The 22,691-nt window shown below is 41.7% G+C and overlaps 1 long non-coding RNA gene across 1 annotated transcript; it reads right to left on the bottom strand.

Moving 5' to 3' along the window:
- Nucleotides 1–116: 116 nt before the first annotated feature.
- On the bottom strand, nucleotides 117–22,466 carry LOC116653604 (uncharacterized). Its single transcript, XR_004307741.2, has 4 exons — nucleotides 22,347–22,466; nucleotides 13,231–13,385; nucleotides 4,375–4,561; nucleotides 117–688 (listed from the first exon to the last, which is right to left on the bottom strand). It is a non-coding gene; the product is annotated as an uncharacterized LOC116653604 (long non-coding RNA).
- Nucleotides 22,467–22,691: the final 225 nt, after the last annotated feature.

The following is a 22,691-nucleotide window of genomic DNA, read 5'->3' as shown; positions in this document are numbered from 1 at the left end:
ATCTATATAAAACACATATCTTTAGTTCAAACTTTCCATTTAAAAAAAAAAAAAATCAGATATTGGGTGGTTTTTCTGTTGTTTTTCTTTTCTTTTCTTTTCTTTTCTTTTTTTTTTTTCAGAAAACTACTACTAATTGCTGTAAGAATGCAATATTTTTTTTTCTGACTTAATCTCTTCTATCCCATAGAAAAGCCATGTGAGGGGGGCATTTACACACAACAATAGGTATCTCTTACTTAGCAACAGCCTCTGAGCTCACAGGATGAAGGTAAATATGAATTAAATTCCTATCAAGAACTGTTGTACAACCAAGACATAAAGTGCACAGTCCTTTTAAGACATGAAAGTGTTAAGAACAGCATAAGGAAGACAGGTCTGTAAGATCTGAGTGTGAGCTGAAGAGGAAACCACTCAAATGGTTGTTATCAGGCTGACCTGTTGTGTCTCCTGGTTTCTTTGTGGTTCTCCATCTGTCTCCATCCATCTGTTGCCCTCTCCTTTTTACTTTGATTGTGGGCTCTTGGGGCTTTGGGAGCTTCTGGTGGTTTGGGACTCTTGGAGCCTGTACTGCACTTGGAACAAGTCCACACTTCCTAGTCATGAAGAAGAGTCCTTCATGGGATAATATGGATGGACCAGAGTTTCCATCCTATGGGAAATCCCGATGTTGCGATCATTTTCTCTTCTGGAACCAAAAACATACATATCTTACTGAAAATAAATTATACATATATATATATATATATTCATAAATTAATAACGAGCACCATTAAAATCTTGTATCTGAAGAATACCAGACACAGGGCTATTAGATGGCATAGGGTTAAGAAATGTTGATATGACCTAGGAGTCTAAATAAAATGAACTGAAATGCCAGCGACATAGCAAACCTTTTTATCTTTGAAGGTAAGAAAGATTTTGTCTTGCTGTAACAAAATGTTTCAGCATTACTAAAATAAAATTATAGTGTCACAATTATTCATTTCAACTTCTTATCTTTGAAAATATCATCAGAGTTGACACATTCCTGTAAAATATTTCATACTGATGAAACCACACTCGCTGGATAGGAAATTGTTCTTTCATCAAAGCTCCACCTCAGAGAGTTTAGCTTTGGCCTGGTGCTACAATTCTGCATAATGAAATCTTGAGAGGACTTGCAGTTGTTGCAGTCCTGGGTAGAAGCACATCTTCAAATCAGTGAAAAACAAAATTCTCCCTGCATTAACAGCAGGGAAATTCATACAAACAGAATGAGTAATATCAACTGTATTGTGCTCAAGCACTCGTTTTAAGTGCATGAGGATGTCTGAATAAAAGTGTTATTATCAAGATGATATCTGAAAAGTTATGTGTCTGTGACCATTGCACTGACAGCTCATGCAACCCACCACTCAGAGAGATTAAACTCTCCCTCTCCCCACAGGATAATTTTGCACGAAGGGGAGAAATTGACAGTGATATCCATGCCTACTTCCCTAACTCAGGTTCAACATTCACTGTGATCAGAGAGAAACACATTGTGAAAACACCAAATCCACTATTGCTGTAAATGCATAAAAAACCAACAACATCCGAGAGAGACCAAAACAATAGATCTGGGCTCAGTGAAGTGCTTGACATTCATCATCCTCAGAGAGGTTTCACATAAAGACTGTCATTCTCCTGTCTCTCCAGCAACTCAGTCTTTGCTTAATGAGAACATAATAAATCGATAAGTTTTCTTGTCTTCTCATACTAGAAAAGAAAGAGAGAAGCAGCAAAACCAAACTGATTCTGATCCAAGGATTTTTCCTATCTCCCATAAAATCTTTACATTCTTTGGAGTTACTTACAAATAGGTTTACACAAATAGGTCTAACATCATAAATAACTGCTCAGTCTGAAGCTGGCAAAAAGATGAACAGCATCTATTACATGTGGCTCACCTCAACAAGGCTGAATTAGGCCCTGAAAATATAACTGACCTGATTCCACAAGAAGACTGTGAAAGGCAATGTGGTGAGCACAGATGCTTTGCCTCAAAGAACAGAGCTCTCTGGCCATTGATGCTGGAGCACGGCGTGAGACCAGACGTGCCTCCTTTAGGAAGCCCACTTAGCTTTTTAAATGCCAAAAGAAAAGGAGGTTTCAGCTGGGTGACTCAGCACAGCTCCCTTCAGGGCTCTGGCTCCAGGTATGGATGGTTATAGAGGGATGTAGACACATTCAGGAAAACGTTCCATTCCTACCTTCCCCCACACCAGGGAACTGGAAAACATGGACTCTAACATTATGTTAGAGCAGTCCCTGGGGAAAGATTAGTTTATGTACCTCGGTGTGATCATATTTGTGATCACGAGCACACTGCTTACATCAGCTCCTTGTTCATTCCTTTGCCAACAATACTTTCTGATCAGTCTTTGGCTGATTCATCATAAATAATCTGTACCACACAACCTGCGTGATACTTGCCTTGCTAAGTCAAGTCAGGTAAAACAGGCTTGTAATTGATAAGGTCTAACCCAAGGCTGGAGCCAGCAGAAAGTGCTGGGGCAGGACAGACAGGAGTGGGGGGACAAGATTTCTCCTGCCATCAGTTCTCACTCTCTGTGTGGTCTTGACAAAATTACAGTAATGCTATGCCAGGCTGCAGTCTGAGTTACAGACAACAGTGTTAAATCTCTTGCATTTACATGTAAAATGTGCCTGAAATACTTTGTGAGGCCTTCTGATATCTTACAATGAAGGTACTAGGGAAATCAGTACAGCTATTCGCTGAGATCTAGAAACCAGAGCTAATAACTGACTTTTGTCCATCTTCAACTCTCAAGCAGGTAAAAATTGCCACTTTTGGCAGAGTATCACTGTCAGCTTTGGTTCAGCTGACCTTAATCTCCTGGAAAGTAGAAACCCACAGAAAAGAAAATGATACATGTATGTGTGTACGTGAATGTGAGATGCCCCCCAAGCTGCTGCCCTACTGAATTTCAATACCTCCACTTTAGCTCACATGCCTTCTCCGTGGCTTTAGCCGCACGAGCAGCTCACCACGAGAAATGCTAAGGTGCAAATTTGCAGCGCGTCAGCTGCTCCGCGGGAAACATCTGAGCTCGCAAGCCACAGTAAATGCATGGCAGCTCAGCTCCTGCTCTTTGACAGTTAAGCTACTTCATATTTAATGCAAGGGCTTACCACAGCTACCTCATGGGGCCAAGCGTGAGCATGAGTTACTGCAGCCTAGCTGATGTGCTGTAAATTTGCACCATATATCATAACCTGCTTTAGAAATAGGTGGCTACTGGGGAGGAGAATGAGGAGGGCAGTCTGGCACTGGGCTCCCTGCTTGCATCCCTGGGCCTGAAGAATCTGATGGCAAAGCTGCTGCTCTGCTGAGAATGTAGCAGGGATCTGAGAAGAAAGACTTAGGTCTATGGTGAATGCCTGTAAGGTGTGTGATTAAGCCTGGTGTACCACATAGACTCTCTCCTTTGCCAAGCCCTAAGGTGTGGTAGTGCTGGCTACATGTCCTATGAGGTATTCAGCCTGCCCAGGGCCCATATGTGCCTGCCCAAGAGGTCTCCATGATCTGTAGGTGCACCGCTGAACTCCATACTGGGGGCACTGGTGTCTTCAAATTTTTTGGTTTGATGTGAATACCAGGCACTGGGTTTCCTTTGCAGATCAGGAGCCACTAAGGTCAAGCTAAGTTCAGATTCTATAGAATCACAGAATCATTGAGACCAGAAAAGACCACTAAAGTCATCATGCCCGCTAACCATGTCCCTCAGTACCACACATCCAGCCTTTTCTTGAAAACCTTCAGGGATGCAGACTCCACTGCTTCCCTGGGCAGCCTGTTTCAATGTCTTGCCACTGTTTCTGTGAAGAAACTTTTCCTAATGTCAAACCTGTAACCCCCCCCCCGTGCAACTTAAAGCCATTACCTCTCATCCTGTCTCTTTCACTTGGGAAGACAGACCAATTCCCACTTCACTGTTATCTCCTTTCAGGGAGTCGTAGAGAGTCATAAGGTCTTCTTTGAGCCTCCTTTTCTCCAGACTAGACAATCCCAGTCTCCCTCATCAGATCCTCAGAAGACTTGTGCTCTAGACACCAGCTCCATTCCCCTTTTTTGGACATGCTCCAGGGATTCAATATCTAAACTTGGCAGCAGTGGGGTTTGTTGTGGTGAAGGGGCTGTGGGAACTCCAGTGTAGAAAGAAAGAAAATCTCCCACCCACCGATATCCTTCTGCTCTCTCGGCAGTACTATGAACTCTTCCCCTCCTCATGTGCCCCAACAACCACCACCTGTGCCCAACTCTGTCCCTCTAAGTCCTTGTTACCTCCTCTCATTGTCTGTCTGGGAGCTCTGTGGGGACAGCAGTACCTGTGGATGCTGGCTTCATGGTATGTTTTTGTTTGCAGAGTCCAAAAACCACACATCGCCTCTGCTTGTGTTGCTTCATGGTGACTTGTTTCTCTGGGCATGTGCCAGCCTAGAGACCCACCTCAGCGGGGGAATGCTCCAGCTCATGGTAAATGAGGATGCCCATCCTCAGAGGTGCTCCCAATATCTGAAAGATAAAAGATAAACATAAAGAATTTGGACACAGCCCTGAGGACTAGGAATCCCAAATCCCAAGTCTGTTATTCTTGGCCTTTCACAATGACATAAGAAAGGCAAATTTTTAGGAGGGTGATTGCTATACTGAGATTGACTTGTTGGAGGTGCTGATTTAGGTTCCAACTCAGATGGATTTCAGGCACAAAAATTCCCTGACAGTGAAAAAGCCTTTTCAGGTGCCTCAAGCCAGGCATCCCAAATCAGTGACCACTTTTGAAAATAAAAAAGTAGGTTTGGGAGCCCATTCCCACTAAGTCTTGTTTATGTGAGTGCACAGCTACAATGGACTGCTTGTCCATGTAATGGCCAGACTGTGAGCAAGGATTTGTGGCCTCAGCCTCCTAATCACTGCCAGTGGAATCCTGGCTCTACTGAAATCAAGGGAATTTTCCCTTTGACTTCAGCTGGGACCTGGATTTCACCTCCTGTGTCCCCATATAGTAAAAGCGACTCTTTTTCACAGAAGTATTTCCCTGCCTTATACCTTTTTCACAGGAGTATTGGGAGGCTACAGTCATTAGCAGCTACAAAGCATAATTTTATCTCTGAAGGTGGAAGCCTCTGTTGAAATGCAAGAAGTTTTCAATAAAGCTTTTAAAATCTCATTATTTCTTGAGCATTTTGCAAACAAGCAAACAAAACGCCTGAAGCTCCCTGCAATAAAATAACTTCACCTTTAGCACTTGAACTTGGAAGTACCAGATGTCGACCTGGGAGTGCAAAGTCTGCATTTCATGAGCTGCAAAAACTCCCTGGGGGAGATCTAGGGACCGCCAAAACTTCTTTGGGGGATTCTCTTTTGTGCTGAAACTGGGGAACTCTCAGCGGGCTGACCCAGCTGCTGGAAATTCTTCCACAGACACTGATGTGCAGCGCTGTTCCAAAACAAATATCTCCGAGTCCCACACTTCATCCATCTGTTTCACATTTCAAGGAGTTAGTGTTCCACACACAAGTGCGTTAAGAGAGACCAAGAGAGCAAGCTGGACCAACAAAGGCTCATTAAAGAAGGGGGGGGAGAAAAAAAAAAGAAAAAAAAAAGAAAAAAAAAAAAAGTAAAAAAAAAAAGGAAGGGAAGACAGAAAGAAAGCTATTTTCCAAATACTTCACACAGAGTCACTGAGTAGGGTTAGCAAGGAGCTGTAAAAGCCAGTGAGAAACCAAAGGATCTCCCCACTTAAAACTCTGAAATATAAAACATTCCATTCCAGTTCAGAACAAGACAGAGAACTCGAGCAAAAGCACATTAACATCAGGGGACAGTGCAAGTCAGACTTGTCCATGATGTAAAATCAGACATGGGAGCACTTGCACCAGGAATGAAGGAGGATGCAGGTTCCTATCACTGGGGCTGACTTCTGATACATTTGAAGTCATAAAAGATACCTGGTGCTGACTAATTAAAATTAAAAGAAAAGCCAAGGTCACTTCTTAGTTCCCTAGGCCTGATTCAAGCCCTTCAGACTGCTGGAAACAGAAGAGAACTGCTCTGCAGCTTTTGTTTTCAGTAATTGTCCTTCATACAGTGCACTGTGGGGACTGCTGAATGCATTTCATACATTTTTTGGCAGCAGCGTTCCATGTTGTGTTAAGGGTTCATTAATCTGCTTGCCACTAGGCCCCTGTAAAAAGAGGAAATTGTTTCACACTTGCTGAAAGACAGAAAAAAGAGTTTAGAGAGGAAGGAGAAACATATTAAATGGAAAACACCAGAGATGGAGAGGCAGGTTTGGGGTAGTGCTTTGTCGCTTCTCAAATTGTACGAGGACTAATGCAAACCTGGGAAATATGACAGACTTCTCTTCAGGGAAACTGTGCTACTGTGTCATTAATTAGCCCAAGACTTGAGATTTGGCTGCAGCTTATCCGTGTTTAGATTGTGTAACTGAAACAATCAAGCCTCATTTCCAGGCCAAGATGACAAAGGAAAGGAAAGGTGAGGAAGAAAGATAATTGTAAAGAGGGAGCAAGGAAAGAGTAATTTGACATCATGAGTCACAGGAATGATCAATTTCAGGTGAGAGCCCAGTGGGCTGGGGAGCAGTGATTTTCCAGAGGAAGACACTGGCACATGCTGTGTTGCAAAGCAATATTCAGCCACCCCAATGGACTCACCCAATTAACTCAGTCTGGACTCTCTATGTGCTACCCAACACATTCCTGCAGCTGAGATTCAGAATTAAAATGCCCTCAAAACCCGGAGGTACATTTCAGCTCCCTCCTAAGCCTTTATCTAAGTTCCCTGGCGCACAAAACGTGGCTGAAGAGAGCAGAGGACTCCTGTGCTTCACACTGCTGTGTGAATGACTGGATGAAACACCAGGGACATGTTCTCCAGCCAGATCCGGACCTTGCAGCTACATATTGCTAACAGCTAGTCCTCAGCAAAAGCCAGAGCTAGAGCTGTTCTCACCATGTTCCACAGCAAACAGCTCTTTGTGAACAGTCCTGTGGGACATTCTGCTCTGGTCCCACTGATATGAATGCCTTTTGTATAGCTGTTCATATCCACAGGAGTCGCAGAGACAGGGCCAATATGTGCTAAAGAGTGAAAACCGGACATACAGTAAGGGTGACATCCTATATTCTCACAAAAAAACAAACTGCTGTGGTTTCCGTTTACAGGCCTGGCCTATCAAGCATCCCTCTAAATCGGAGTGGAAATTGTGATAAATGGTTTTAGCATTGCCTCACATTAAAGCCTGCTAACCAGCCTGGGCTTTTTTATTTTTATTTTTTTCTTCCCCCAATACTTATGTACTGAAAAACATAATTAAAGAGTCACAGAATTGCAGGGGACCTCAAGAGATCATCTAGTCCAACCCCAATCATTTAGGTTGGTGATAATCTGTTTTACCTGAACCATAAAAATTTGAAACTACAGCTGCTGGATAAATTCTCACTGTGAACAAATTGTAATCAAAAGCTTATTCCCTTTCTCTTCACAAGCTTTAACAGAAGTAAACTGTTTGCATTGGCCAGATGGCAGCAAGATATGCAGCCTGACGCTTTACCAGTTCTAATATTTTTGGCTGCTTCTGACTGTAGTCACCTCCTACAGAGGTCCTGAAAGCAAAAGAGCCACTTCGACTCTACCCACAGTTCAGCTGCTCAGAAACAAGGTCACACATTGTTGGCTAATAAATACTGGCACTTAATTTTTCACCTTATGCTTCTGTTACACAGCAGTTTGGTACCTTTGCAGGAAGAAAGGACGTCTTCCTTGAAATTCTGATAAACGTATCTGCTTAATTCCTTATTTTATTTTTTTCTCCCCCCCCCCTTTTTTTTTTTTCTTTTTTTTTTCTGCAGAGCTCTGCTTCTTTGGCAGCGTTTAATTTCTGCACAAAGGTAGAGGAACATAAGGTGGGCAGATGTACTTGTGCATTGACATTACACGTAGCATTTGGCAAGGCACAGTTCACCCCTGCTCATCCCAGGAGTGGGTTCTTTTTTCCTCCATTGGTGTTTCATGGAAATTTGCAGTAGGCCAAATGAACAGGAATAACCCATGACATTATGCCTCCCACCACTGAGTCACTGCTGGTAGGACTAGGATGGAGTCGTGTGCTCCCATACCACAAAGGGGCCTATAGTTTCTCAGATACTTGATTGACTGTTAAATGAATGGCAAGTGTTTCGTTCTCTGTAGCGTGTCATGATTAATTCATCTCCTCCTAATACCCTCCTGTACATGTTGTAGTGGGCTTCATTCATGAACTGAAAAAGACCTGAGTAATGTTCCTCTACTCACAGTTTTGTTTCTCCATAGAAGGTCACAAAATATACCATGGCTGCAGGTGGTCTTCTGTAAACAAAGCAAGCTGGACAGAGTTCAAGGCTCAGCAATATAATATTGTCAAGCGATCATTTTGTTGAAATAGTTGGATGCCTATAAAACATCTGCAAATGCTAAATTTAAAATACAAATAAAGCCCAAAGTTGGAAACTCCTCAGACTTCTGGTGAAAACATTGTTTTGTAAAACACAGCTCCTCTTGTCCCCCTGTAAATCTAACGCTGAATGTGGACAAACAGTTTAGCTCTCAAGACTGCCAAGAAAATGGGCTTTGCATGGGTGCAGAGCTCTTTTATTCCTACAGGATCAGCACCCAACTTCATGGAGCAAAAGTGATGGGAGAGCAATAAAAACAGCTTGGGAAATGAAGAGAGAAGGCTCAGGGTGATATTCTTTCAGATTGTGAAACCTAAATTAAATAGAAGAATGAAATCATCATTCTGTTACTTATTTAGCACTTGGCTGAGTTAGTAGACCCCGTCCTGAGAAAAGTCCATAAATGGTATCACCCCAGGAGCAGAACGGTGAAGGCATAAGGCATAGGGATGCTCATCTGGGATGGAGTTCCCTGGTGGCCCACAAAGGGATGGTCACTGACTACTGGAGAAGGGTGAGATGAAATCACCACCATGGTCTGTCCCGACTGCCATTCCTGCTGGTTTAGCCAAGCATTGCAGAGTAAGGAACAGAGCCAGAGCTCTCCTCTGCACACCATCTACCTGCTCCAAACAAGCTGAGGGATTGCAGAAGTACAGCTTCTCCTGAAGGAGCCATGGGTATGTGCAGCAGGAACAGCGTGAGGGAAAAGTCAGAAGTTGGGAGATTCAGGGGGATACAAGAGCTTCCTTCAGAAAAGGTCTTAAAAAGGGGGGCTGCCACCTCAATTTACTCTGGACATGAGAAGTAATATTATTAGAGTCTCCCCGTAGAGAACCAGCAGGAGCCCTGGGGTTCTGCTTAGCACTTACAAATCTGAAGGAGGATGGTGAAAAAGAAGGGAATGGAGAAAAGGAAGAAGCAGTCATTTTATACTTTTTTCCTTTTTCTTTTTCTTTTTCCTGTGTTTGTTTTCCAGACCTACCAGTTTTTTACTTCACACTCATATTTGTGTTTGCCAAGGAAGCTCTACTTGGGGGTAGCGGACAAAGTCACGTTGCCTCTCTCAGCATAACCATAGCACTGAGCAGAGAGAGAAGGATCTGCTGTTGAGAGACCATGCATTGAAACAGCAGGTGGTGTTGCAGGTTAGGAGTGAGCTACAAAGCAGAGTTTTGCTCAGCTCTTGACTGCACAATGTCTGGCTCTAAGCAGAGCTATTAGTCTCTGAGGCCTCGTCCAAGCTACAGCTTGAGTTGCACTCACAGCTGTGCTGTGCTCAGAACCATCAGCAGAGGTTTCCTGGCACAGTTTTGCTATCCAGCTTTGCAGCCTGGGATTTCACTAACAATCGTGCAAGCCGAAACCATGCTCTTGACTGTCCCTCTGGGTAGTATGTCACATAATTGGTTAATATGTTTATAATAACACTTAAAGTCATAGCAGGGGTGGACACAAATGGCTTTGAAAAGCAGCTTCAAATACAATTATTAGCCTTATTGGCTTTTAAAAGAAAGATTAAAAAACACTCTCTGCCACCAGCACTGGAGGGAGCAATCCTGTGGTTGAGGCAAGCAAAGCCTGTGGTGTTTCTGCTGTGGCACCAGGTTGTTGTTTCAGGCAATGTATAACTAGCATTCTCTGTACTGGGCAGCCCTGAGCAAGGTTTAGGTGATGCTGTGTTTCAAGGCCCTCAGCTGCTGAAAGCAAGCTCTGCTTATCAGCTCTCACGAGGGTCAGTTGTGAACTGCAGGAAAGGGACAGTGTGCAAAGGCTGCACCCAAACGGACACAGTTCTGCTGCTTGCACCTGCAGTGGCCAAACCTGGAAACACATCCAGCTGTCACTGCCCCTCAGGACAGTGGGACTTGCTCATGAGTTCTGCTACTCCAAGGGGCTGTACCTCACCACGAGCCCTCTCACAGCCATATGCCTGGGGAAATTAAGCATTGCAGATGCTGCTTTTGTGCTAGCACGGGCATCTCCCCAAGTTTCAGTTGAGCATCCCCAGTGATGCCACTGAGGCATGGCTGAGGCAGCACTACTACAGTGAGCACATCACCAAGAGAGTATTAGGGCTTCCTTGTAACATTAGGTATAACTCTCCTATGACAGTATCATTAATGGATAAATAATGTACCAAATTATCCATCCTCACTTATCATATAAACGACCAGTGCTTACCTGAATTTGCTAGAAGTGTAAATATCTCTCAAGTATTAAGTAAATATTGCTCTGCAGCAGCCTACAGACACTGCTGCCCTGCAGATGCATACAATTCACTTCTTGTGTGAGAAAAACACACACATTAATGATATATTCAAACTGTAACAAAGCAGTTAATTCATTTGCTAATACATCTTTTCTGCTTTAGAGCCTATCAAGTAATGAACATTTAATGACCCATTCATTTTCCTAAGAACTGCTGCATGGCACGGTAGAATCAATACAAAAGATGACCATTTTCACGCATCAGATAATCTTATCTACAAGGTTAAGATAATATTATGTTAATGTTTCCTGCATTATCTTACATGCTTTCGGCTCCTTTGAGAGGGATTCATTTGGTTTTAGCAGCTTCTGCAAGCCTTTTTGCCTCCTGGAGGATTTCCTTTTCATTTCAGCTTTACAAATGTTCTCTGCACTTGGTCAGAGACAGTAAGAAATAGTGAAAAAACACACAATGGAAAAAAAGAAAAAAAAAAACAACAACAACAAAAGCAGCACAGGCAAATGTTATATTTGACCTGCTTTAACCTCTAATCTGCTCTGTACAACAGAACCAGAAAAGACAGGAAAGACCAAGCTGCAGCTCGTGTATGGCTCTTGAACTGGCTTCTGAGTGCTTACTATGAGTAATAATTGAAAACAAATTAAAAACAAACACAAACAAAATAAAAACCCTTCAGACTAATACCCCTCTTAGCCTTCAGTTCATTCAAAGCCTAGCCCAGCAGTCTTGGAGGGGATGCTGTTCATGTGTGGCTGCTCTTACAGGAAAGACTGTCACTGTCCGTCCTCAGAACACTCAAATTATTGTTCTGGTGTGAGCTGCATCAGTGCCAAAAAGATGCACCTCAGAATATCTCTTAATATGTTCTGCATGACCACATTCAAAGACAGTCACACATGCCCCACCCTTGAGATGCTGAAGGCTGGGATGAATGGGTCCTTGAGCAACCAGGCAAAGGGCTGATATTTTAGGTCCCTTCCAGCCTAAGCCAGTCTGTAATTCTAAGAGTGCCCAGCCCACATGCTGGACCAGGCAGGTATCAGTAACATGCTACCACATCCATCTGAAGCATTTTCCATGGCAGCATTGGCACACATGTTGGGGATACTACACATTTTGCCCTGCAGTATATGTAGAGCCCTCCTGTGCATTCCTGGTAGCTGCACAGTATATACATTTAAGAGTCCCTGAATAATCATTTGCCTCTGTAAATACAGCCAAAATGCTCACTGTGGTCTGTTGGGTCAAAAAGCAACATTCTTTAAAAGTCCCTAAACACGGATTTTAACGGTGAACCTCAGCAGATCCAACAAAAAGTCCTGCTAACACACCAGATACATAACAGGCATTAACATGTCTCTGAGTAGCCTTAAGGCCTCGTTTACACCAGGACTTTTCTCCAGCTTTCCTCTTATCCTTTGAAAGCCTGTGCCTGCATGGATAGAAGACAGGGATCCTCCAGAGGACAACATCAGACCCTATGGTAGCCCCATTTTGCTCAGGCTGCACAGCCCAAGCCCCACTGCTGGCTGCAGAAACTATTTCCGTCTTCACTGTGGTCACTTTGGCTTTCCCTGAGGTCCAGACAAAGCTGTGCAAAACTCCCAACTTCCTGCTTCAGAGGCACACCACTGGATATAATCCCATCACTTCCATCTCAGTAGCTGTATTGTTTTAATTATTTCTTTCTGCAAGTTGCACTCAAGGTGATATGACCTGGCAGCATGTTTGAAAACATGGTCATATACAAAAGCACAGGGAGAGGGGACATTGTGTGCCCATGTGGCGCTCACGGCCACTCATCGTGCCTCTCCTCCCACTGGGCTGCTGCCCTTCTGTGTGTGCAGCTCTTTCACACAGCGAGATGGGAGAAAGAAATATTTGTAAAAAGTGGAAAATAAGCAGGCAAAGCCAAATGAACCTGGCAAGCGAGCTCAGTTTGGTGCCCTGCCACAGCCTGCTTCTCAATTCTGACTTTTGTTTGTGCATGCATGGCCCATCTTCCCTGCCCAGGCCCTTAGCTGCTACCACTTTAAACTAATAAACAATCTTGCTTTTTCAAGCTAGATTCCACATCAAGGCAACAGGGCCCACTAAGGCTCCTTTTGCTGGCTTTTGAAGGCATAAACACACTCCCACTTCCACCTAGGGCTGCCAGCTGTGGGATTCCTTGCCAGGCTTCACATCTTTGGGCTTACTGCCTTCAGCCCAAAAAAAACCTGAAATCCACCAAGCCCAACTTTCCCTGAACTGCAGTTACAGGTACTGAAAACCCTGAAAATAAGGGCTGATTCAAGCCTGCAGCTCAAAAGGCAATGAGCAAAATTATATAACTGAAAACAGCTTTTATCTCATGGTCTCAAGCTTGATCCCTTCTTGCTGAGAAACTCGAGTGAGTAGCTCAGGAAGTGAAGCTGTTTGCTCAATATATGAGGACGTCTAAGTGGGAAGATGAGATTTAGAAACAAAAAAAACTAGTGTTCAGCTCTTACCTTTCAGTTTGGGTACCCAAAGTAGAGTACCCGTAATTTGCAGTGCTGATGGGCAGCCAAGAGCCTCCAAAGGGTTGAGGTTTATGTCTGATTACTCTTCTTCAGTTCTTAGAGCGTCATCCAACAGCAAATCATAAAGAGCAAGACAGTTCTTCCTTAGAAAACAAAACCAAAGAAGAAAAACAATTTAGCAAAAATTTATAGAGTAATTGCTCCATTCATCTCTGTTTTGAATTATTTCCTTTGTCTGAAGATAGAATGTGACGGTATGTATTCCAGCATACTATCTATGAGGCACAGATATTACAGAAACAGTGGAAGTAAAAATTAACTTGCCATTTTGTCATGGAAGTTATTTTTCAGTGATAAAACACATTGGAATTGCTTTACTTGGATGCGGCAGTTACATTTCAGTGTCTTGCTATAGTGCATAAAAGTAGGAAACTGGAACAGCCTATAGGTTTTTACAAAAAAAATGAAGCTACAGAACATTTTGTGTTTGTTTTGTATTTGCACAACACCAACTATTTTAACTATGATGAGAATTAAGTAATTCTGTACCTGACAACTGTCTGCAGTCAGTCCTTAAAGAACATGAGATATAATCAGATGTACATTTCTGGAGACTCCATGGCATACAGAAAGGAGAGGGGAGGATTTTTCCCACATAGCTTTTTCCTTATGTTGTTCCTGTGGATTAGGTGACACTATGCAACAGCTTTTGCAATGCTTTGTAATAACAGTATTGTGGAAAGTGGAGTGGGAGGAGAAGGAGTTACTAATTGCAGACGTAACTGACTGACTTTGGGGGGATTATTTTTCCCATAAACATGTAAGGTGCTTCCATTGACTTCCTACAGATTTGGATCACATCCTTTCTCAGTGGCTAAAACTATTTGATTTACTCAAGCTTACAGATTAACAGAAGGAAAAATTCTGCTTTCTGTGGAAGAGAAGAGAATCACAAGCAAGACACAAACCTGTAGTTGCAGCAGAAAGTTCTAAGAGCAGCCTGCACCACTGACATAAGCCACAATGATTCTATTAAGACAAATATAACCCCCCTCCCCCCACCTTCCCTAGGGAGGAATCCATGTTAGAGCCTAAAAAGCCTTGCAGCAATAACTATACTTCTGTAGTGTTATTGCACAACCTCTGCTATAAAGTGTGTTGGGGGGGAACCAAAGAGAATACTATAAAGAAGCCGCCTTGAAATGAGAGGAGTAACCCCTTGACAATTGGATGATTGGTTAAAATTAGTCCTACTATACAAAAGCAACTGTTCTGATCAAGCCCGTGAGAATTAAGCTCTAACACTGAAGAATAAAATCAGATAGAGAGACAGGTTGAGAACACAGTTTTTACATAGCTCCACAGATCAAAACCATCTACTATTGCTTAGAATAACAGTGACAATTACTGGGAAGGGATTTTAAAGGAATACTCACTGGAGAGGCCCATAGGAAGAAAAAGGGAAGACTGCAGCAGGACTGAGGGGAGGAAAAAAATGACAAAATGAACTTTTCCAGAAACCTGCCAGAAAAACTCTGTGAGATAGGGACTTTGCAGCTAAAAGGCCTGACAGGAAGTGGAAGTTTGGATGACTAATTAAAATTTATGAAAATGGAGCAAAGACGGATGAGTTCTGTTTCTACTCTTTCAGTAAGTGACAAGGTGAATGCCTCAGTTTTCCCATCTATAAAACATGTAGGATAATCGGTTCTCTGTCAGCTATGAGACAGGCTGCTATTAGAAATAGTTCAGAATTGCTGGGAGAGCCTTGGATGGTAGGTGTTGTAAAGATTATACTGGATTCATTTCTGGAGCTTCATGAGCTGAATCTATGAACAAATGGGACAGCTCGGCAAAAGGGCCTTCTGGCTGTTTCAGCTCAATGGTCTTAACCTCACCTTTGCAAGCAGGGCCTCCTAAATGCAAATGAACATTTCTCTTTGCTCTTACCAGTCTTTCTAGAATTGTTCACTTCACTGTTCAGTAACAAAGCACCATTCCCCTATTTTTTTCTGCCTTCCATACATTCTCTCTTCTCCTTCTTTTTCCACAGTCTGATCACAAATTGGCCCATTGTCTTTCAAGCTTATGTGAATTGTTGTGTTTCCCCCTTACACAGTGGATTCTCATTGTTAATATGTGAGTTATATGATTACCCACAGCTGGAAATTCACTTCTGTAACCATATAGCTATTTCCTGTATTTTTAGAACTGACTTTTTCCAGCCCTTCTTACATCTAGTCCCAGTAGTACTGGTTTTAAATAGAAACTTATATTTATCTGCAAAGTACTGAGTCCTGGCATCCCTCAAGGGACATAAGAATCATTCCCCATCTAACACTTGACAGCTCTGCGGAGATGCATTTGGGATAGCAAGAGGGACTAGAACTTGGCCATTGCTCTTCCATGAATGGGCATCACAAGCACCTTTACTCTCCTGAGGCCCTTAATCAACCTGCAGGCTACAGCCTGTGCTTAGATGTTCCCATCAGCCACTCTCTAGAGTGCACTGCAATGAGGTCGCTTGCCAGAAGCACCTTAGTTGTGTTGAGTGCTGCACAAGATAGGAACTCATTTGCTGTTTTTACAGCTATCAGCAGCTTTTACTTCTTTTACTCAAAAGGGCTCTTCAAGGTGGCCTCACACAAGTCTGTACGATAGAAACAGATGGTCATTTGTAGAAGGTGATGCATTTGGTCTTAAACACTGGAAGGAACAGGAGTGACAAAGAGATCTAAGATAAAGGCAAGATTTAATGCAACAAAGGCCAAGAAATAATATCTCATCTTTCATCGGATGTTCTGTTCGTATTAGAAATAACCTGTGCATGATACAAAGCAAAACCTAGTACTAGCACACAACTTGCAGTCACTGTAGAAACCACCACATCTCTGCAGAGGTAAATGTAGGAGAAACAAAACATCTGCATGCTATTCTTTTACAAATACAGCTTTGGGTAATAACTGAAAGCTTCTCTTATTCTGCACACTCAAGAAAAGCAAGACGTGCACGGGACACGTAAGAACCTGCAGAAACATGGAGAAAGCCTATCAGTGCTCTGTGCATCAGTCTGTCAGCTAGAGTCTGGTCTCTGCAGTTCTCATGTTCTGAGAGCACCTGGGATAAAGCTGAGTGTACTAATGTGTGTGTTTATTGCTACCTCAGAAAGCCAGTAACTTTTGTCTCTCTTTTGTTTCTTCAATATAGAAATATATATATACAGGATAAAAAAAGTTCAGTTGAAAGGGATCTTCAAAAATCACTTAGTCCAACTGCTTGATCACTTTAGAAAAAAGTTAATGCACATTATTGAGCCTCCTCTGGCACAGCTTTGTGCTGTTGCCTTGTGTTCTGTCTATTCTGAGATCACACGTCTGAGCTGTCTGAATTCTGTAACTGCAAAGACAATAACTGCAAAAGAAAATGAAAGATGTGAAGCAAAACTAAAATATCTCCTCACCTGACTGCAGGAGGCATGCTCCTTGCTACCATCTGCCATTCAGGGGACTAAACCAAAGCTTAGAATCTAACCCCTCCTGAAGCAAATCTTAGCATTCTGAAGATACATCTAAATAACGTAAAGTGCAGGGCATGCCTACATGACTGAGATAATGTCACCCCCAACTCACTGCTCTCCGCAGTGCAACACTGCCTGAACACATTAGCTTGGGATCAGGCACATTAAAGTCACTCTTGCGTGGAAAAACAGCTCTGCTGTTGCTGGATCAAAACTTCATTCATACCGTGGGAGACATCTGTGTCTCTATCCCACACCCTGATCTCCTCTCATGCCAGGGGGATGCTGCACAGGGCACTCTTTGTAGATACAGCAAATTGTCATAAAACTCAGAGAGCACACCCTGATCATCTGACTTCTGCTGTGGGATCGTTTTGTTTTAGGCCCCTCTTACAAAGCTGTATAACATGAAAAGGCTCAATTTTCCACAAAGAAATATTTTGCTGTACAAATGTTCCTGTGAAGGCATCATTTCGTAACTGCCCTGGTTCAGTTAAGAGAATGCGTGCGGGGAGGAGGGGTTAAAAATACTTAAGAAGAAAGTTTCCCCAGAACTACTCCCTGTTGAGTACACAGGGGGGAGAAGCTTTGACAGTTTAGTTTTAAACAAGAGATAACATCAAATAGGCCCATGGGACTGGTTCCAATTATCAAGCCAAACAAAAAGAACAGCTGCACCCAAAAAGGCCTATACTTACAATCATATTTCATTGTAACCACATTACAAAGGAAAAGTCTCATGGTATACAAGGCTTTTGGTGTTGGCTTTTTTAATTCCACAACATATTTAGAAAGTCACCACATCATATGGTGTAGAGATGCACAGTCAATTAAGCAGGCATTTCATTAACATTGCTTTTATACTCACATCAAAATGTCTTAGGTTAATCAAACCATTACATTAGAAGTGAATGCTACAAAAAGGAAATAACTGACGACTTTACCTACAAATCCCATGACTTGATGTCAATATTGTTCCAGGTTGCTTGTCAAGGTAAAGTATCTTGGGATTTTATTTCCTTGGAGTTTTCACAATGATAATGAGAACAATTATACTTCTCCATCTGGAGTCCATTAAATATGATTATGATTGCTGACTTTCCTATCCTTATTACTATCTAGATTATCTAACCTCATTATAAAGACCATGCTCCCAAAGCTCAGTTGCAAATATGGTTATATGATTTCCTGTCATCCAACCAGAGCGTCTTTCTCTCTCCCCCTCTCATCTTTCTGTTCATGTACCAATTTACAAACTATTTTACCCTTGTCTCAATTATAAGAACCTTAATAGGTTCAAAGTCCCAGGTGACTTGCATTTGCAGGTGTTTAAGAAGGGAAAAATCAGCTGACCTATGTGGTAATGACTCTTACTTGCCTCAATCAAGCAAATGGATCTGGCCTGTAATTTGCAGGTGGTACAGGGTGGAAACTTAAACATCCTGACCATTTATTTCATGCAGCTTTAGTAAGAACTGTTGAGAAAGATGTTATTGTAAAGAGGGAAGAAGAGAGAAGTTTATAAACTTAATAAGCAACCTTCCAATTCAGAAAGCTGAATTGGTGGCTTAAGTCTTCCTAAAATCTCTGGTTTTCATTTTGTTCTCATTTATGATATTAGTAAATCCAGAGCAATTCCTCTAGTTTCATTGAAGTTGCTCCAAATTCATACCAGTACAATAAAGATTAGAACGTATCCTTATTTATCTGAAGAGGTTCTTATGAATTTTCATTAAGGAGCCTGTTAAAAGCAAAAATGTTATTGGGTAAGGATCAATTCATAGTGTTTCTGAACCAGATGAATCAAAGCTTGTATGTCTTCAGCTGCAAAGTTTGATGCAATGCTTTGCAAATGGCAGTGTCTATAATAACAATGTGACACACCAAAAATGCATGCAGCTTTTATTCTTGACCCCAGACAAGCATCTCTGGGTGAAAGATGCAAATGCCATGGTTTCCTGTAGGGCTCCACATGAAATCATTTCAGACAAAGTTCTTAGTTTGACTATGCCTGTGAACCCTTATCTTTTTCCTCCATTTCTTTTTTCTGCTGTACATCTACCATCATTGACTGTTTTGAGCACTAATTTAGACGTTGGTGCATTATAGCTTGGCAAAGCCAGCTCAGAACTTTCAAACTGCTTGCTTTGTGCTTTGATTAAGCATTCGTTTTGACTTGAAAATGAGTTATATAATAATAAGCACTGTTTCAACAGAAGTCAGTTGTAGCTGTTCCTATTTATAATTATTGTTTAATAGCTACTTAAGATGTGGTGCCTGGGGTTGTCTAATCAGCCAGTTTGTATTAGCTTTCAGTGAATGCAGAGTGATACCCAATCAGTAGCAAAGCTTCAGCATTGAGAAAGGTAAAGTTTAACATAGTGAAATCATAAAGGTAAAAAAACTACTAATTTCCAATACAAATTATTCTCGTGGGCATTTATAAGGCATCTCTTATGATCTAGGAAAAAATGATGTCTGAGCAAAGTGTTTTCCTGGCCTATATTTTCTTTGTTAAACCATGAGAAGCTGGGTATGATTCTAAATGCATTGAAGTCAACAGAGAAAACTACCCTAGTGAGTCCACTGCCTTGGGATCATGGCTCATTGAGAGAACACATGTTCACACTTTGAGACCCTTTCAGCTACTCTCTGTTCACAGCCTCTTTTAGTTCTTTTACTTTCTGTGCCACTGTGGAAGCAATGCCTTCACAGCAAATTTGAGGAAGAACCATGAAGGGAATTTAGGAACCACATGATTTAGGGAAAAATGCTCAGTGATTTAAAGCATCACACAGACATTTCTGGTGCTTTTAGTTTAAGGAGTCTGTACAGTGACAATAACATAAAGACTGTAGCAAATATCCAAAGGGTTATTTATAAGAAAAACTCACCAGTATGGAAGCCTTCAGTCTGCTGGGAAAAGTTGAGGCAATCTCCACCAAAGAGCAAACTCCAAGAGATGCTGCTGCCTTAGTGGTGGTCAGCCCTTAAATAAGGTCTAGAGGAGGTGGAGTCAAGCTCTACCCCTTCCGGGAGCACAGCTAAATTACTCTCACTTGTGCTCTCACAGCTGACCTGACACTTGCCTCAGCTGATTAATCAGAGGTTCAGGCTCTGATTACCAATTTCTGATACAGAGTCCAACATTTTTGAGTTACTGTAGTCTAGTGAATCCCTTCTACTCATCAGATGATGACCAACAACAAACTGTACATATACTTCACCCATTTCAAGTATGAACTGAAAAAGGCTTGCTTAAATGACACTGAAAGACATGTACACTGACTCACTGACTTGTGCTCATGGCCAGCTAAGGGCACACGCATGTCAGTTCCCACAGCTCAGCTGACACAGAAATTCCTTAAGCCACAGTGACATGATCATATTTAAGAATCCTTATTTTCATAACTGTGGCTTCCACTAATTTGCCGTGGTCACACTGGAATCTGTGGAGTACCACCAGAATGAAATCCACATAGAAAAGTAAAAGCTTTTAAATTAAATATCTTCTGTTTCCCAAATTAAATATCCGAGTTGTTTTGTGACTCACCTCCTAGTGTCTGCATCTTTGCAGTTCAAAACCTCCTTTTTGGTTTCCTTCTCATTTCTGTCCAGATGTGTTCTTTCCTTTCTTTGTTCTCTGCCTTGCTAATTGCCATAGTGGGTTAACCAACACACACGCTATCCACAGCAGTGGTAGCATTGATGTTGATGGGCCAGCAGAATCAGAGTTGCCAAATAGATGTCTGGTCTAACTGAAATTTACACTAAATTGTTGTTTGGCTTTTACAGTGTTTCCCTGCTTGAGGGAAAATAACTTACAGCAGCATGGACACCTGAAATCTAGCACCCATGACAAATCCAAAGTGTGAAGGATATCCCTGTTTTCTTCCATGATGTGATCTTGGATCAACAAAGCATTTGGGCTGGTGTTTATCTGCTGAAGTGCCTGGAGGAAGCGTGTATCACCTTCATGGGTGTAAAACCTGTTATAACAGGACATGAGCACACTTTCTGCACCTTGCAAGATCAACCTGTCATCAATCGTCATTTGCTACAAGAGAAAAAAAGAAGTTTCTTCATTTCCTTATATGCATATCAACTTACAATCCTCTCCTGGAGTCATCTAGTGGAAGCCAAACCCATCCAGCAAAATCCTATCATAAGTTACATGTAAAGTTTTTATGAGATGAACTATGAACTTTAAAAAGTCTGGAATCTTTAGCAATTGCTTATTGCCTGCAGGATAGATACAGTTAGTATAGTGCCTTGTGGGCATGCCCTTAGCTGCAATCCTTATTGATGTTCTTTTGCTACTGCTTTCAAAACTGTTAAAATTCCTTCGCTCAAGTGTTCTTAGCACTTATGTTGATAGGGAATACTTCAAAGGATACATCTTTACTTTATCAAATCTGCTCTAATTTTGTAGACAGAATCAAAGAGGTTCATTTTAAGTCTAGTCAAGTTTGCCAACTGTCCTAAGCTCAAGAAATCAATTCTGTGTAGCCATGTAATCAACCTAAACAAGAAGCCTGGAACACAACAGGGCAAACTTCTCAGTGAAACCACAATTTGCTTCAGCACATCTTCACCTGCAAATAATTTTGGCCCATTATTTTTACTCCTGCACTTTTTCTCCCTTTCCTCTGAAAGCTTCCCCAAAGTATTCAACACTAAGGTTGCATCGATGAGCAGCTGACACATCAGTCCTCAGAGCTCTCAGTAGTGCCTGCTGAAAGTATTACAGCATCATGTATTTGCTTCTCTTTCTCACAGAAGCTCACTTTGGAGCAAAGCAGTTGCAGGGTGTTCCCATACAGTTATTATGACAAAGTACATAATGAGGGTCGTGCACTTGGCAAGCTTTTATGAACAAATAGCAAAAGGTGAAACAGGAGTTTCATAGCTGATGTTTTTGGCATGAACCTCTATTTACGGTAGCAAGCAAAAACAAACAAACAAACAAACAAACAACAACAACAACAAAAACAAAAAAAAAACCCTTTCTTTTCTCTTAACAGCCTAAATACAACTGTAAACTTTATGTCAGTACAAGTGGCATGTCCATAAAGTTGTGCTTGGGGTCACACAAAGCTGTGGTTCCAGTTGTAGCTTTAGTTTGAGTTATGAATCCTATGGTCACAATACAAAAGAGATTTTTTGTTTGTTCTTTTTCAGCTTCTAAAATAATTGTAGAGATAGTTTGACCTAAAGGGAAATATCTAAACACATTAAATAATTTCTGTGGGAAAAAAATTATTCGAAACTTGGAAAGCTATGCTTTTCTAGCAAGGTGCTTATCCTCATTTGGAGAGTCAAAGACTTCAGAACCTTTATTAAGGTCCTAGTGCCATATGCAACAATCAGAAGATCATTACACTCTTGGGAAAGTTGTTTCTCGAAAGCTATCCAAAATCAAGTGTCCTTTTCTGCAGTATTGAAATGAAAACCTGACCCCAATGCAAGCAGTGGTCAAAGTCACATTTCCATATAGAAAAGATATGCTCTATGAAGATTTTTGTTTCTGCTTTGTCCTCTACTTCCATCTTTTGACAAGGAAGTGACTTTGAATATGTCTTGTTACCTGAAATAGGTGATAAAGTTGAGAAATCTACAGCCACTTGTACTGGCTCCAACACACTGATTTTTGCGTGAAGACAGTTTGCATGTTGACATGAGCCCAAAGTTGTCATAATGTCTCTGTAAAAGGGCAAATCAAAAGAATGAGTAGAATACATGCATGAATACACAGACATATGTAAAGCAAAAGGTTATATCATAGCAAAAGGCTATATCATAGCCTAAATGCCACCTCTTTTGTCTTATTCTTCCTGTTGCCTGGCTCAAGGCTTCAGTAAATAAGAAATTTGTTTACATGTTGTTCAGGCTGCACGAGGCTGCAGAGCAGAAACTCTGTGTGTGTTCATAA

The sequence above is a fragment of the Coturnix japonica genome, chromosome 8 (assembly GCF_054131305.1).
Source record: "Coturnix japonica strain WE chromosome 8, WE-NBRP24, whole genome shotgun sequence".
NCBI lineage: Eukaryota > Metazoa > Chordata > Aves > Galliformes > Phasianidae > Coturnix > Coturnix japonica.
This window is presented reverse-complemented; position numbering and strand designations above follow the sequence as displayed.